The 18895-nt window shown below is 34.1% G+C and overlaps 1 pseudogene; it reads left to right on the forward strand.

The window, feature by feature from the left end:
* The first annotated feature begins 5028 nt into the window (after nucleotides 1-5028).
* On the forward strand, nucleotides 5029-6162 carry LOC149209304 (G-type lectin S-receptor-like serine/threonine-protein kinase SD2-5 pseudogene; annotated as a pseudogene).
* The last annotated feature ends 12733 nt before the right edge of the window (nucleotides 6163-18895 follow it).

Here is an 18895-nt window from a genome sequence, read left to right on the forward strand (position 1 = left end):
ATTAAAAACATTAAAATAGACATGGTTTACCACAGTTGACACAATCTTTGTCACAATGCGATGTTGACTATGGTTGACCATCATCGATTTTCATATTGAGATAAACTTTGGCACAATGTGATGTTGGACAATGGTTTCTTTTCATATTGAGACAACCTTTGTCACAAGGCGACGTTGGACCATGGTTGACCATGGATGACGAAGGTTGTCACAATGTGATGTTGGACCAAGAGACAATCTTTATCATAATGTGACCATGGTTAACCATGACTGCTTTTTATATTGACACAATATTTGTCACAACACAACAATGGACTATTGTTGATTGTGATTGATTTTCTTATTGAGACAACTTTTGGCACAATGTGACATTGGACAATGGTTGGGCATGGTTTACCATGGTTGCTTTTCATATTAAGATAATATTTGTCATAATGTGACGTTTGACCATGGTTGTCACAATGTGGTGTTGGACGAAGAGACAATATTTTCCATAACGTGATCATGGTTATTGACCATGGTTCACCATGATTGAGCATTGTCAACCATGAGATTGATAAACCCAAGGGATATGAACCCTTAGATTGATAAATCCAAGGGATTGATAATATAAACCTAGGAGAATAATTCTAAAACCCCAAGGTATTTTAAACCTAAGGGAATATTATTAAACCAAAACAATTAATATTCTAAACCCAAGATATATAAATCCTAAGATAAGTATTATAAACCCAAGGGATTAATACTAAAAACCCAATGGATTATAACACAAGGGAATAAAATTAAATCCAAGGAATAAATATTATAAACTCAATGTATATAAACCCTAAGATAAATATTATAAATCCTAAAATAAACATGGTTGAGCATGGTTGGACACAACTGATTTTCATATTGACACAATCTTTGTCATAATGCATCGTTGGACTATGGTTGACCATGATTAATTTTTATATTAAGGCAACCTTTGGCACAATGCAACGTTGGACAATGGTTGGGCTTGGTTGATCATGGTTTATTTTTATATTGAACAACCTTTGTCACAATCTGACGTTGGAGCATGATTGACGATGGTTGTCACAATGTGATGTTTGACTAAGAGACAATTTGTGTTAGAATGTGACCATAGTTTTTGACCACAACTGATTTTCATATTGACACAATGTTTGTCACAATGCAACATTGGAGTATGGTTGACCATGATTGATTTTCATATTAAGGCAACCTTTCGAAAAATGCGATGTTGCACAATGGTTGGGCAAGGTTGATTTTCGTACTGAGACAATCTTTGTCAGAATGTGACGTTGGGCCAAGAGACAATCTTTGTCACAATGTGACCATGGTTATTGACCATGGTTGACCATGATATAGCATGGTTGATTTACATATTAAGACAATATTTAACACAATGTGAAATTGGAACATGGTTGACCATGGTTGATTTTCATAATGAGAGAATCCTTGTGACAATGCGACATTGTTTGATTTCCATATTGAGAGAATATTTGTTATAAAGTGGCGTTGGATCATGGTCAACTATGATTGTAAACCCAAGGGATTTATATTAAACTCTAGGATCAATATTATAAACCTTATGAATAATATTATACCCTAGGAATATGAACCCTTAGATTGATAACCCGAAGGGATTGATGTTATAAACTGTAGGGATTGATTATAAAACCCTAAGGTATTATAAACCTAATTGAATAGCATTAAACCCAAGGGATTAATATTATAAACCCAAGGTAAATAAACCCTAAGATAAATATTATAAAGCTAAGGGAATAATAAACCCAAGGGATAAATATTAAATCCAAGTGATAAATATTATAAACCCTAGGTGTATAAACCCTAAGATAAATATTAGAAAGCCTAAAATAAATATGGTTGACCATGGTCGACCACTATTGATTTTGATATTGACATAATCTTTATCACAATGCAACGTTGGACTATGCTTGACCATGATTGATTTTCATATTGAGACAACATTTGTCACAATGCGACATTGGACCATGGTTGATTTTCATATTAAAACAATCTTTGTCACAATATGACCATGGTTATTGACCATGACTGACCATGATTGAACATGGTTGTCCGTGGTTGATTTTCATATTGAGACATTCTTTGTCGCAAAGCGACGTTGGAACATAATTGACCATAGTTAATTTTCATATTGAGACAATCATTGTCACAATTAATTAAAAGTAAAACACATTATCATTCACCAACCATACTTTCGATACAATATTAAGAAAGAAAACTTCGAATCTAATATTTCATAATCAAAACTAAATATATAATAGATATATACAAACAAAAAATATATATCTATATATTAATAATATGTCAAAACATAATAGTTTATATTTTATTCCTTATATTTAAGGAATTTATAATTATTAAGAATATAAACCATATATTCAGTAAGTAATTCACTTTCTAATTACATATTAGATTAAATATATATGTAAATTAGTACAACTTCAAAATAAGCAATTCCATTGGTTCTAAACACAAAATTTACTCATCCTAATACTTCTCAACTCATATACATCATATAAGTTCCACTACCGTGTTTAATTTAATAACTATTTAATATATTTAAATTAAATAACATTTATATAACAGTCTCAATTGATTTCTATCTCTCTATCTGAACTTTGAATATGTTACAAGTCCTTTTTATATATAATTATATACATCATATAAGTTCCACTACCGTGTTTAATTTAATAACTATTTAATATATTTAAATTAAATAACATTTATATAACAGTCTCAATTGATCTCTATCTCTCTATCTGAACTTTGAATATATTATAAGTCCTTTTTATGTATAATTATACAACTAGTTGGTATTTTATTTTTATTTTATAATTTATTATTAAAAATGTGAATGAAAACTTTACATTTATATTTACATTTTCCTAATTCACATTATATTCGTATTTTCCTAATTCACATTATATTCGTTTTTTTAAAATTTTATGTAATTTTAAAATTTATGTAAAATTTTATATTGAATTTACATAAAATTTATGTCAAAATTTATATTAACTTATGTCAAATTTATATTAACGACCTTTTAAAATTTATGTAAAATCTGTATTAATTTTATCCAAGAAATTATATTAATTTTTTTTTTTTTCAGAGAGAAAATCATCATGAAAATTATATTAAGAGAATATAATGGGTTGATACATAAAAGGCTATATCATTCTGGTCGACTGATCCTGTAGATAATAGCAAATGGAAACTAGCAGATGGAAACTATAGCTAGAAGATCTGAGCAGATAACAAGATTTGAGCTGATACAAAAGGAAATCCGAATGTCAAAAACAGATATATCATAACAGGTCCTTGAAAACCATCCAAAAAAGGAGAGAAGATTTCTATGAAAAAAGTTCCACATAACCACAGAAGATACGATGAGAGAAGAAAAGAAAACCCCTGAGAAGAAGAGAAACCATGAGAAAAAGAGAACCGACAATATCAATCAGGATCAAGCAAAGCACATATATAAACTAGCAGAAAGGCAATCAGAGCCTTGGACTCCTGAAAGATACAGGCATTCCTCCATTTCCAGAGAAACCAAACCCTGATAATGAATAATTATCTCCATGCTCCTCGATCACTCAACATTTTTATAACCATATAAATACAAAAAAAAAATTATTAAATTTTTTATAATCAAATCTATGTTAAAATCTATATTAAAATTTATGCAAAAGTTTATATTTAAATAAATGTTAAAAAAATTATATTTCTAAGTTAAATATATATTTAAATAAAAATATATCTAGTAAGTAAAAATATAGTTATATTTTTAAGCAAAAATATATTTAAATCACCATTATTTCAAAATGACTATTACACATGGGCGAATTCGTATTTCGCAATTTTCAACCCACGTGCATATTACGTATATGCAATAACATACGGTTGTCTTTTCTGTGATTGGGAATCTTGTGGACTTGGATCGAGGGGTTTGTTGACTTTGGATCCAACAGAGCGTTGAAAATGGGATCGATTGATATGCAGTTGTTTATAATGCGATTTTTTGAAAGTTTTTTTGACGGGTTTTTCTGGTCGAAATTTGGAATTTATTGGAATCGCAAGTTTGATAGTTAGTTTCTGCACAATGAAAGCGTCCCAGGGGTTTTCCAGGGGCTTTTCAAGGTGCTGAATCCAAATATACAGTTAAAAAACCATTTTAACTGCAACAAATCAAGATTCAACCTCAATTTCTTCCGCCAGATTCCATCACCAAAATCTCCAAAAAAATCACATTATAAACCACTCCTATTAATATTGGGTGGGCACTTAATATGGGTCATGGCCGACCTTTCAAAAAAATCAATGAATCGAATACCAAACTATTTATAAATTGCAGAATGGAAATAAGAATGGCAATATGACCTCCACACCTTATCTTAGCTGCTGTGTGAAAGTGGATAGATATACGTGTGGATACATGTGTTAGTCAACTCGAATAAAGAAACCATCCATGTCTACTACTAAAATGACGCTCTACAAAATAATCAATATGATTAGAATATAAAAATCCCTGACCTTATCTCTACAAAATAATATGATTAGAATATAATTTTTTTTGAGTTTATCTTGATTGCCGATGATAATCGAATTTACATGACTCCTTAAAAAAAAATCGGTCGAATTTACATGACTCCGTAAAAAAAATCGGACGGACATGGCCAAATATTGCCAAATCAGCCAAATATTGGAAATCAGATTGCCAAATATTGGAAATCAGCCATCGAGATAAGGATGCCCAAAAATATCTGGATGTCCAACAATGACCATGGTTACGCAACAATAGCTTACCATGGTTACGCAACACTAGCTTGCCATCCAAACGGATTATTATATCTATATACGCTACTACTTTCTCAGCAGATATGTTTGACCGCAGCCAGAACCCATCTCTGCTCGTACTGGGATCGATTTTTCTGTTAGACGGCCGATCAGTTTCGTATTCAGTTCTTTGTCATCACGGCAATGTTCTTAACTATCTATCTGACACGGAGATATACCCTACGGTCTGAGAGAAGTAAAAGCCGTTCTTCACCCGATGATCTCTCAGATGGAGTCAAGATTTCTGCGAATGAAGCTGCGCAGGATGGTTTTGTCGGAGATTATCTGAAGAATTTAACGGGTCTTCCAACAATTTTCAGTTTCCGGGCCCTGGAGAGGGCCACGGGCGGCTTCAGCAAAGAGATTGGAAGGGGAGGATTTGGGAAGGTATACCACGGAATTTTGACGGATGGTACTGAAGTAGCTGTGAAATGTCTACTCGATCAGACGGGACACGGACAGCAGGAATTTTGTGCGGAAATCGCCACCATATCGTCCCTCAATCATTCCAATCTCGTGACCTTGCGTGGTTTTTGTGCGCAAGGGCCTCATCGTATTCTGGTCTACGAATTCATGGCCAACGGGTCTCTGGATAGATTGCTGTTCGCCTCAGACAAACAGCTGGATTGGAAGACTAGATACTCCATCGCACTGGACACTGCGCGGGGACTTGCATACCTGCACGAAGAATCCAGACTCGGTATTCTGCATCTGGATGTCAAACCACAGAACATTCTGTTGGATGAGAATTTCAAGGCGAAGGTCTCCGATTTCGGCATGGCAAGGTCTGTGAATAGAGATAAGGAAAGCCGCGTGATGACAGGGATGAGAGGGACGCCGGGGTACATGGCCCCCGAGTGGCTTTTGGATTGCGGAATCACTTACAAGGCCGATGTGTTCAGCTACGGAATGGTGCTTCTGGAAATAATGAGGGGGAGAAAAAACATGGATAACTCTCAGGATTCGAAAAATAGGTATTTTCCTTCTATTGCTTTCAGGAAGGCCAGGGAAGGAAAAATGGATGAATTGATTCAGAGCGGACTGAAATTGGTAAGGCCGCAGGAAATGGATGAGGCGGATCGGTTGATAAAGACAGCGCTGTGGTGTATTCAGAGCAATTCGGCGCTGAGGCCTTCAATGGGAACGGTCGTGCGATTCTTAGAGGGAGATTTGGCGGTTATGGATCCTCCGTTAACCTGCAATCTTCCTTTCGCCCCGTCAACAGATGACGAGAGTGTCACAGAATTGGACTGCAAAAGCAGGCCAGAATTATTCTGATGTCCCTGCAAATCGAAACTAGTAAATTTCGTAGTAGCGCGTGTTATGGGTTTGAGTTATAACGCGCTATGTTTTTTTCTAATGTAAGTCTGTATTTTCCAGATATTTTTAAACGAAATAGTTTTTTATTTTAATTTTTTTTAACTCGGCCACTCATGTCCCTAGAGGGAGATATATTGATAGGATTCCCATCATCAATGCATTTTCTAGTTCATTAATGGAATGTTATATGTTTCATGTTTTTCTTGGCTGTACGATAAAATGTATTATTCCTACAATGTATTGGACTCATGTAGGGATATATTTTTTTCCATTGCATTTTGGAATATTCTATGAGGGCCAAATCGTTATAATAAAAATTATAATTACAATAAGTGATTGTCATGATCAACACTTTGGAAAATTTAAATAAGTAAATTTTTTTTTAAGTTTTTGAGAATAATGGTTACTTCAACCTTTAGACCCTTGAAGACTATTTATGATTCCGTCCAATCCGTTAAAACCTTGTTGGACCCAAAGAACATGGAATATGTCTATTTGATCTCCTCTTCCTCTCGGACCCCTACATTGGAAACCATCACTCCAAGTTTAACAAGGCCATCGAAATCGAAAAAAAGTCTCATACACTGAAGCAGTGGTTGGATACCATATCTTTTCTCCAAGAGTTGTTCCGTCTTCTTCTCCACCCCTTTGTTTTGTAATCTCTCCCCTTCCTTCTTTATTAATTATTATTATTGTTGTTTTATTTTATTAAGCAGTGATAAATGTTATTGTTTATTTGATTTTTTATTCTTGTAATCTCTCCCCTTCCTTCTTTATTAAGTATTATTATTGTTGTTTTATTTTATTAAGCAGTAATAAATGTTATTGTTTATTTGATTTTTTATTCTTTTATTTAGTTTCATTAATTAGTGATAAACGTTATTGTTTATTTTATTTTTGATTCTTTTATTTAGTTTCATTTTATTTTTATTTTTATTAGTTTTTCTTTTGTTATGTTAAATTAGTTATATTTTAAATTCTTTATTTTGTTTATTCGTTTTTATTATTCATTTATTATATCTATATATATTATAGAATTATTCTCTTGATTATAGCTCTATTAAAATAATTGGTGGTTTTTTTTTTTCATTTTTTGGAGATTGTTTCTAGTAATATTAAGAATAGTTAAAGAAAATAATAATGTTTTAAATTATTAGGGGTTTACCCAGTGCATATTATTAGATATCATTTTGGGATTCAACTGTTTTAAGTAAGTCATTCACGTATTACCATTTCTCATGATTTTTGAATAGTTCACTTAGCATTCATTGCATTAGGTGATGCTCACAGGGGTGAAGAAGTGGGGTTGAAACTAGTGAAATGAAGCACATAGCGTCAATCATCACTTCCAGGGCTTACACCTGGTAACCAGAACTTCTCTCCAAGTCACCCATATCGCCCCAAATGTAAAAATAAGACTTTAAATAATATCTTATTAATTACTTTTGATAATTGACCCTATCTTATTCTTAATTGCTTAAGATTCCTAATTTACTATCAAATAATATTTTATTAATTTTATTTTTTATAGTTAGCCATATCTTATCCTTAATTTCTTCCACATTCATGGTTGTGCATCTCTGCACTATATATATATTAGCTTGTAAGAATTATCTTTCAAAAACAATTATTTTTATATTATTATAGATTTTGGAATATTTTAAATTTTTTTGAGTGTTCAAATATTTTCAAAATTTTAATGGAAAAAGTTAATTCACTTGCTTAGGTCTTCTTTATAAAATTTTAAAAATATTTCAAAACCTACAATGAAATTAAAATAAACATTTATAACTAGCTAAAAGTACAATTGTATTATATGCTACTCGAAATAGATATTGTGTTATGTAAGGGAAGCCCGTTCTTCAAGTGTGAAAATATAACTGTAGTGAGCCAGTTGATTGAGTAACATTATAAAAAACATTTCATAGGTCAAAGATATAATTGGTAGGGATCCCAATCCTCCCAGTGACATGCGGGACAAACATCGTTATAAGTTGCCTAAGTTACCGAGAAATAGTTCCTTTGCACGGGTCGAGAGTTAGACAAGCTCACCCTGCCTTAAAGTGTGGTTGAGCCCTGCCTTCCTTGATAGGCCTTGAAAAAAATTTCATAGGTCAAAGATATAATTAGCGAGGATGGAAAAAGTAAGTTTATATTTTTTTTTCAATTTATGTTGATGACAAATTTGTGATTTTAACTTATAAAATTTTAGTTTTGAATTTATATGAATGGTAGATTAGGTATTTTATTGATATTATGAAATATTGTTTTTAGAATGTTTTTTCAGATTGATCATATTAGTAGTTGTTGGTTGATGTTTTAGACTATTAGTGGTTGTGGGTGTATTACTTTCCGAATGTTAATAAAAAAGCAGATTATTAGTTGTATTTCAATTAAATTTTCGGTGTAGGTGTATTACTTTGCGAATGATAATAAAAAAAATCAGATTATTAGTTGTATTTCAATTAAATTAGTGCAGTAACTCTGTTACTGATGGATGAGATTTACTAATTTCCGCTTACATGATACAGGAAATTAACAGATGATTTTATGACTAATTAATTAGGATTGGGTGTCGAACGTTTTAGAGTTTTTTCCACTTACATGATACAGGTAATTAACAGATGATTTTATGACTAATTAATTAGGCTTGGGTTGTCGAAGTTCTTAGAGTTTTTGTATGTGTATATCTCCCTGGATTCACAAGTATAACACTAGATTCACAACTATAACACATTTATTTATTAATTAAAGCACATTTTTTTATTAATTAAAGCATATTGTATGTAAATGGTATTTTATTATTATGTATTTTATGAATTTAATTAATTTATTATTATTTTTAATTTTTTTTTATTTGTAAGTATTTTTTCGGTGTTTTCTAGTTATATTTATTTTTGCAGGTTCGGCTATAACTTCACATGTTATTAAAGTTCAAGAGAATTAGGAACAATGAGTATAAACAATTTTTTTTGCCAGGAACTGAAGATTGAAGTTATTGAAAAAGAATCAATATCCACTTTCTCCAATTTTCACCCATATGAAAATCACAAAAGTTTTTGCTTCAGCTAAGAAGTAGAGTAGAGTTTAGTATAAATAGCCATGGCAAGGGAGACTAAACAAAATTCTACAGATGAAAAAATCAATTATTTCAACTAGCTGGGTGACGCCTTACATTTCTTATACATCTCAATTTCTATAAAATACTTATTTCATGTCAAAGCATGTGCCACTCTAAATGAAGTTTTGACCACTTTGGAGATTCCCTTTGAAAAGTGAGATGACATGTGGAGTCACATCTCAACTCATTGACAAGGTTCAAAGCCTTGTTATTTTCGCTGAAATTATGCACAATAGACAAATCCAATCCAAAAAAGCCAATTAATTTTTTTGCCATATTAAATCAAAATATACTATATTCATCTTCACTTTTCAAAAATAGAATTTGCAACCATCTGGAAAATGGCCGCACAATATGTTTTTATTTAGTCTTTGATACATCAGTGGGATAAGCTTATAAAAATGGACAGATTAAAAACTTTCTAAGCCTATATAATTGCCTTTTATTAAAAAAGAAAGTAAATACAATGATATGGGGTTTAACGGTAAGTTTCGCTGGGTGAAACCCATGAGATGAGGGTTCAAATCTCATTGAGTATATATATGACCTGTTGTGTCTTGGCTAGAAGAGTAGGTGCGACTTGCAGGATGTTGCACGTAGCGGCTATTGTGCGACGTCTCGACTCTTGTTGAGGTACAAGTTTCATGCTATTGTGCGACTTGCAGGATGTTGCACGTAGCCTGGCTATTGTGCGACGTGCAACTTCTCGGCTCTTGTTGAGGCACAAGTTTCCTGCTATTGTGCGACTTGCAGGATGTTGCACGTAGCCTGGCTATTGTGCGACGTGCAACTTCTCGGCTCTTGTTGAGGCACAAGTTCCCTGCTATTGTGCGACTTGCAGACTGTTGCACGTAGCCTGGCTATTGTGCGACATGCAACTTCTTGGCTCTTGTTGAGGCACAAGTTTCCTGCTATTGTGCGACTTGCAACTTCTCGGCTCTTGTTGAGGCACAAGTTTCCTGCTATTGTGCAACTTCTCGGCTCTTGTTGAGGCACAAGTTTCCTGCTATTGTGCGACTTGCAGGCTGTTGCACGTAGCGTGGCTATTGTGCGACTTGCAAGCTGTTGCACGTAGCCTAGGTTTATAGTGGCAGCCAGTTAGATTTGATCTCAGGTCTGTTCAGGATAGCAAGTAGCCTAGGTTTATAGTGGCAGCCAGTTAGATTTGATACTAGGTCTCTTCAGGATAACTCTCACCAGTTATTGATTATCCTAGATTTAAAAAAAAAAAAAAAAAAAAAAAAAAGTAAAGCCAACTCATATTCTATCCAATCAATAATACAAGAGAAAAAGAAACCAAATCCAAAAAAGAAGTGATTCCAAACTTCCGAATATCTACGACAAAACATACTTGCAACGCCTACTATTTTTTTTTTTTAATTTAAGATAATTGGTAACTAGTAAGAGTTATCCTGAAGAGACTGAGGATCTGCAAAAAAATAATAAATGTAGCGAAAAATTTTACATTAAAAATACAAAAATTCATTTTCAATTAAAAGTGTTTCCAGTAAGGGTGCATCTTTAGAAACAAAAAGGTAGAAGTTTAAATGGGATGTTAATTTTTTTTAGTTATATATATATATATATATATATATATATATAATGATTTTTTTATTAAAATTAGGTTATATACTCTTAAGTAATATTGTGAGTTTTTTTTGTTATTTACAATATATTTTTTAATATATATATATATAGATTTAGTATTTTGAAAAATTTATGATGTACTTGATTTCTATAAGTTAAATAACTTAAATTCAAGTTTTTAAAAATGTTTATAAGATTTTAGTTCAAATTAACCAGAAAAAATATTTCTAAAATACTCATAAAACACTAAAAAATTACAGATTAAACAATTTAAACTCAAAATTTTAAAAATCTTTGCAAATTTTAATTAAAATTAATCAGAAAAAATACTAAAAACCTATTCTATTTTTATATATTAAAACCCAAACATATATACAAAACATGATATATACATATACATATATATAATTAAACAGATCAATTTGTATGGGAAAAAGTATTTTTTTAATAAATTAATTTATCTTATTTTAATTTAATATAAATATATGAATATGACCTGCAATAGAACATCAAATTTACAGACAAGTTCTCTAACAATCAAGTTACTGTTTTGGATTACTGCATCTGTGTAACTTGAAAACTGTGAACAATCATAGCGCAATAGCATACTACCATTCTTATTTTTAATTCGTCGTGGGGAAGTGCATATATAGAGGAACACGGTAGGGTATGCTGTAGCGGGTGATGTTTAGCTCGTCGTATACTAGAAAGTGGGTCAGACTTAATGTAATGCGTCCAGATAGAACCAGAAATTGGACTCCTATTTTAAAAGGAGTGTTGCCTTTGTGTTTTTGTTTTGTAGTTGAGTCTAGTTTTATTTAAATTGAGATTTCATTGTACCAATTATCTTTACCAAGATATTTCATTTGTTTAATCTTTTAGTTTTCATTGTGTTTTCGCAAAATATAATATTTTAGTGTTAAGATTAATGTAACATATAAGTGTTATTTGTGTCACAGAAGCAACAATTTCTTTAGGCTTCTTTAATATCTTTTCTGGTTTTTAAAGTAAGAAATGATAAATTCTAATGATTTTTATTTATTTATTCAAAATAAACTCAATAAGATATAACAAAAACTTAGGTTTTTTTATATCTTTTTTGGTTTTTAAAATAAGAAATAATCAAGTTTAATGATCTTTATCTATATACTCAAAATATACCCAATAAGATATAACAATAACGAGGGTTGTATAAGATGTATTTTTTTTGGTTTTTAAAATAAGAAATAATCAAGTTTAATGATCTTTATTTATGTATTCACAATATACACAATAAGATAAAACAATAAAGAGGGTTGTATAAGATATAACAAGGAGGGTTGTAGAGGCAACAAGTCCTTGCGAAGAGGTAGTAGTTTCTATTGACTTAGTTGACAACTAATTGCAAGTCACCAACAAAGGTGAAGTACGTATTATTTTTGAAAAGGTTAAATGCTTCAGTGAGGAAAAAGCCAGAGAGGGACAAGTATTAGTCTCATGTATCAAACGAACATAAAATGAATGAGGAAGGTGCATTGTACTTGTCTCATAGGCTATCTATTCATTAGTTAAATGATTAGGAACCATTAGTTATTTCATCAAGACAGATACTTCCTATTTGTTTATTGTTCTTGTGTTCAGCGCACGATTTTTATTATATGATGCAGGCTCAAATCTCATAATCTCTAGCCTTAGTTATGATTACAGATCTCAACGAAGATCTCGTGAGATTATGTTTTCCAAGAACCCACATGTCACATAGATGTTTATTTATTTCAATTTTCTTTAAGTAAATACAAAAGTACAAATATAAATTTTTATATATATAGAATTGAAGTAATTAAAAAATAGAAAAACACCCAACAAAAGCTCCAACTATCGGGTGTTGGATTCATGTAGTACACGTGTCTATGCCACGAGGTAATGAACAAACATTGAAGTCTTTTAGAGATATCCCTGATGTCTATATTTCCATAGCTCGCGACTCTTCTAGTTTCTCTTTAACACTAGAAGAATATCATTTTTCTCTGTTATTAGATTGTTGTTTGCTTTGTAGATACAAGATTTTGTATGTCAAAATTCAAACAGATACCCTCTAACAACTTGGCCTTGCAGATGGTAAATTCTCCTATGATAATCTAGACAAGAGGATAAAATGCTTTAAAGACATAAGGAGAGCGAGGATCTTGATAGGTTGGACAGTGGAAGGTAAAGTTTCTAACCTTAGTGCATGTTTAGAGGTGAGATGACAAGATCTAGGCAAACAACTCGTACTGTTTAGGTGCTCAGACATAATCTTAGGGTAAACACTTAGTCATTACCACCCCTGACATAATCTCAGGGTAAACACTTAGTCATTACCACCCCTGACATAATCTCTTATATTAGGACATAGTAATTGTTCCATTTCTCGTGATCAACTATCACGACAAGCTCTTCATTATAATTCTCACTATTTACTATACCCTTACTTGCCCCATCTATTCAATATGATACTTTCATGCCTCTCTTGTTGTTGATACTACTCATGATACTCTTGGTTCTCCTAGCTATGCTCGGTATGCATTAGATGTATTTCATACTAGCAAACTTTCTATTCACCTTCTCATTGCCTTAGCTTAGACCTTTATAATATGGATATAAATCCCTCATGGTTGTACTAATAGTAGGGACTCCACCTCTATTATCGAGTCTTCTGACCTAGGTAGTGTCTTTACCAGAGCAAGCACAAGAGGAGGGACCATCATATGCTTCTTATTCGAACACAAAACCTAGCTTATATTCTTTGTTTAGTGCACTACTTTCCCGATCAACGCCTATTCAGAGGCCTACCTATAGATATGGATTAATGCCATGAGTGCCCCATGTACCGTAGGCAATTACGGGGGACATGCTGTTTCCGGGAAAACTAGTGTCCATTTGATCTGCTAGTCCCACTAAGACGGGTAGCTATCTTAGAAGCAAACAATTCAATGTAACTTGTGTTTTCCTTTATGTATGATAGATAAGAGAGAATCAGAGAGCACCAACCTTAGTCTTTCGCTTGGCTCCTTGCTTGTTTCCTCTCTCCTTTGATAGAGCTTCCACTTCCTTTCTCACTTGTCCCATTTCAAAGAATACCTGTAGAGGCAAAGTAACAAAACACCATCAATGCATAGAGATCTATGATACCATAAACAATGCAGAATCAGAAGTACATTAACCATACAATTGCATACACAAATACAAGATTCACAAGTACACAAGTATATGGAGGAAAACTCAAATAACTTTATTGATAGTAGAAGTAGAAGAGAGGATTACAACCCAGCTGTCTGATCCAGCATCATCCTCCAAGCATGAAAGCCCTCTTCACCTCATGAAAACCAAGATCATCCAACAATAAAATGTCTCAAAGAGAAATCAACAGCACTTCCTTACAAATTATAAAATTCCAACCCTTTGGATCTATTAGTTGAGGGATCCATTTATAGATATTTGCAGAGGGGTGAGTCAGCTTCTGGGTTTTTGATTAGTGTCATTTCACTGAAATTTCTTGGTTCCACTTGGATATTTCATGATCTCTTACTCATCCCTGGGCGAATTCAGAGAAGCAAGTGTCATATGAGAAGTTTCTAGAAGATTCTCTGGGTTTCCACTTAGCAAACTATCTCTGCCATTTGTCCGATCTCACCCATCGCACCCTAGCGAAGGCCTTTTTAGTATGCATCGCACCCCCATGTGTAATAGGTGAGATGCATCACACTTTGACCAAGGGGCAGTCTGTATGGGTTAGTTTTGACCAATTCTGAGTAGTTTTTCAGGTGGAACTTCTGGGAAATGATGTAATCAGTTGACCTTGATCCTTTAGGGTGTGAAACAACACTTTTAGGGGTTTGAGAGCCCTTGGTTTATCAACATATGTGATTGGGGTTGCAATGCCCAAATATGTCTATAACAATTGCCCCCTAAAGCATGAGGTCATAAATCTTCTGATGTCGGGCGAAATGCTTTATCATGAGGATCCGAGGTTTTTCGAACTGGAAGGTGACCTGTAATAAGATACAATACAATACATTATCTTCATATGATTTTCATGATCTAACTGAGGCAGGCATTCCTATGCTTAGTTTTATAAATTCATTTTCATGTACATAGGACAGACAATCATCTGTTTTTGCAGACTGGTGATTCTTGTAGAGCCATCATCCCTTAGCTTGGATGATCATCTGTGTAGCTATGGAGTACATTTGATGTCTTTATTTTCCTGAATATATCGCAGCCCAGATGGATGAAACTAGATCCGGGGTCTTCAAACTCGTTCAATCTTCGCTCGATGTACAAATTGATCGATGTGAAAAAATGTTCTAAAGTCTAACATGGAAAGACATCGCCTGATTACCAGCCAATGATGTAAGCTATTAATAGGTGCGAGAGGAATCATTGATAATGATAATGACCATCAAGGTACTACAGTACAATTCACGTGGTGTGAATATATGAGTCGATGTCGAACACCACAGAAAATCTTTCGGTCGAAGGCCATTGATGTAAACCTGTCGCTGGAAGTGAGAAACTTGCCATTGAGGCATGCAAGCTTCAAAGTACTGAAAGGGTTGTTCCTAAGTCAACTTCTTGGATAATGAGCCGATGTCGACAAGAAGTGACCTGTCATAGGAGAGCCTTATTGAATCCCTCATCTACGGCATGAAACGAAGCAAATTATTTTGTGCTGGTGAAAATGATCCAAGGTTCAGGAATGGCGGTCATGAAAAATGGAGAGTGAAGGTATTATGTGGATGAGGCGTTAGTTGGGTTGGTGAATTCTCTGAGCGACTTCTCTTGAACATATCGGCGACACTGTGATGGATTGGTAGCATTAACCCCATGGATGGTACTGAGGACCAATGGTGATGGTGAATGGAAATACCCATCTCAACTCAATCATGGTGATGGAGTGAAAGTGTCATGTTCAAGAGCGACTTGCTACCAATGAAGTTCTTCAAGTTTTCTTCCCTTTTTCCCAAGTCATTGTTGACCAATACCTCTTTATTTTTGTCAAGCTTGAGGAGGATAACATATGCTTGTTCTATAATTTGGCCTTCGGGCAAACCTGTCACTATGTTTTAGTGAGCCTAGCGATAGTGAAACTCGTTCTTGTCCGGATGGAAAAGCTTGTCGCTATTGTTTTAATGAGTTTAACGACAAAGATAACTCAGTCCTTTTCATATTTAAAGAGTTTGAAAAGAGATGGAAAGGAAACTCCAGTAGTCCTTTTTTCGTGGCATAATCCCTTAAGTTCGAAAAAGTATAAAATAATATGAAAGGGATGACTTTTCGATAGTTTTAGCGAGCTGAAAAAGACAAGCGCTCGATCTTTTTGTGTAATTATCCCTCAGGTCCAAAAATATTAAAATATAGAGGAGGGATGGCACTCCCCTTTACTTTAACGAGCTGGAAAGGCCAGTAGCTCGGCAATCTTTTCATATTTAGCGAGTGCAAAAAGAGTTTAAAGTAGACTCATTTTTTGAGGAACGAGTGGCATTTAGTGTAGCAAACGGGTTCCGGGTAATATTGGAACTAGTTCTGGGTAATCTTGGAACTTCTCAAAACATGGTGGTGTGAAGAGGTTGGCTAACAGGACCACTCATCGCAGCTATTCCTCAAAATTGTAAACAATCAAGTGGAAGCATATGATCGGCCAAACAGATGGAGGTGATGGAAAGAACACAACCAAGGTTCGAAAGGTAGATAGAATGGAAATCACAAAGGTTATTTACCAAGGGTGGATTCATATTTTAATGAGCTTGAATCAAAAGAAACTATGCTCAGTGGCGGGGTTATTTTTTAACGAGCTTGAACCTTGCAGAAACATTGCTCGTTGGTGGGTTTATTTTTTAACGAACTTGAACCTTGCGAAAACATTGCTCATATTTTGTTTCATGTTTACACAAGCTTGAAACAAAAAACTATGCTTGTTATAAGTTCGCATGCCCCCCGAATAGTGATGAAAATCGAGGTACATGCCCCCTAAGCTTCATTGCCTTCAACGAGGTGGATGGAATGAAGGTTCACTTCTGAGATTTTGGAAAGACTCGACTTGGATTTTACAAGATCGTAATCAAAGACTCGATTTGGAAAGGGAGTTGTTTCATTTTTTTAATGAGGTTGACACAGTAAAATAAATATCCTCATAATCCTTGTTTCATTTTTTAACGAGGTTGACACAAGATCAAGAACTTTCCTCAATGATCCACACTATCAAAATGGTCAGAGTTCTTCTTAATCTTTGATGATGTAGAAGATATCATATGATAGGTTTCCTACTCCTATCATGTGGAAGGGTCTTTTAGGAGACCTACTCCGACATTTTGAAGCGATTGAGAACTTCCATGGATTAATGGAATGCTTCCAGTAGCTTGTGAATTGTTGGGGATAAATGTTAGTTGGTCAACGATTGTAATTCCACCTTGGAAAGGAAATGCAATCTTTCTAAAATATGTTGACACAACAGCGACCATGGCATAAATCCAGGGCCTTCCCAGTAAGATATTGTAGTCAAGGTTTCCATCAATGACCTCGACTTCAATTTCTAATGTCTTGCCCCCTAGTTCAATTTGAAAGTTACTTAATATCCCATACGGCATGTATGTTCTTCCATCGAATGCTTTTAATGTTGTTGATGATCTTGACAAGGGTGGTGAAGCTAAAGTTTTCCAGCAACTCATTGACATAATACAGGTAGATGCCCCCTCATCAATGATTGTTCGATGAATAGTTTTGTTGAGGGTTTTTACCTGTATAAGGAAAGAAAGTTGGGCCGGTAACTAAGGTTCGTATCCTTTATGATTAAAGGCCACAAGATTGGAATTCGCTGGGTCAATCCCACCTATTGCTGATAACAAAGCCTTCTTTTGGGAGGGGAAATTCTGCAGTACTTCAAGTGTCCACATAGCGGATGGTGATTGAGCCAGATCCTCCACTATATTATAATTTTGTGCTGCTCAGGCATGAGGATTAAATGTCGATTTTTGTACTGCTCCGTTTGGCGGCTTTATAGTTAATTCAAGAATGATGGGCGGAACAACTTCTAGCAAAGTTGTTGTCGAACTACTAGGTTGATCTATAGCCTTGTTGTTCTACACCTGTGGATTCCCATAATTTTTATTCCTTGTCGATATCAAAGCATCATTTTTCTATTTCGAGATGGATAACATAAGCACTTGAGATGGGGAAGCATGATCGATAGCAACTAGGTTAGTTTCTGGGTTCAGAAATGGATTAGTCAACACCATTGAGGTAGTTGAAGTTTTTAAAAATTTTGCAACCTCAGCTCAATGTGGACAATCTCTCATGAAATGTTTGTTGTTACATATTAAACATGGATAATGAGGTTTCTGTTTCCTAGCAGGGTTCTCAGAATATTTTTCAGGAGTTGAATTCTCCTATTTCTTCTTATTATTTATCCCTTTCTTCTTGCCCCCTGGTTGCTTTGGTTCTTTGCCTTTGTCAGATGACATGGCATTAACCTCTGAGGCAAGAAGTTTATCATTTATTTTTTGACTTGAAACTGCAAGGGATTTACCAGATGGGGCCTTTGCGGTTTGCATACTTGAGGTACTAATCACGCCATCGCCGACATGAGAGTCCTTGTTTGATTTAGGAGGGGGAGGAATGGAAAATTTTGGTCTAGGAATGTCAGGAATTTTTTCGTAGAGTGTGTCGGACTGAGTATAGATCAAGTCCAAATATTGTGCACAAGCAATGACTTGTTCTTCAGTGACAACTCCTCCTTTTGCCACATCTTCAGTAATAGAAGGTAATAATGACTTAATAAACCACTCAGCTAGAAGCTGATCAGGAACATATGTCTTTACCATTCGACGATGACGTCGCCAGTCATGAATATGATCAGATATATGAGTGGCCGTTGTCTGTTTAAAGTTGGTAAGGAGTTCTGTTCCCGTTTCATACCTTATGGGTAGCTAAAAGTGGGTTAGAAAGGTGGTGGCAAGGGCGCTGAAG

The sequence above is a fragment of the Pinus tabuliformis genome, chromosome 1_2, assembly GCF_031772625.1.
Source record: "Pinus tabuliformis cultivar Carrire ecotype Pingquan chromosome 1_2, CPIR1, whole genome shotgun sequence".
Lineage (NCBI taxonomy): Eukaryota > Viridiplantae > Streptophyta > Pinopsida > Pinales > Pinaceae > Pinus > Pinus tabuliformis.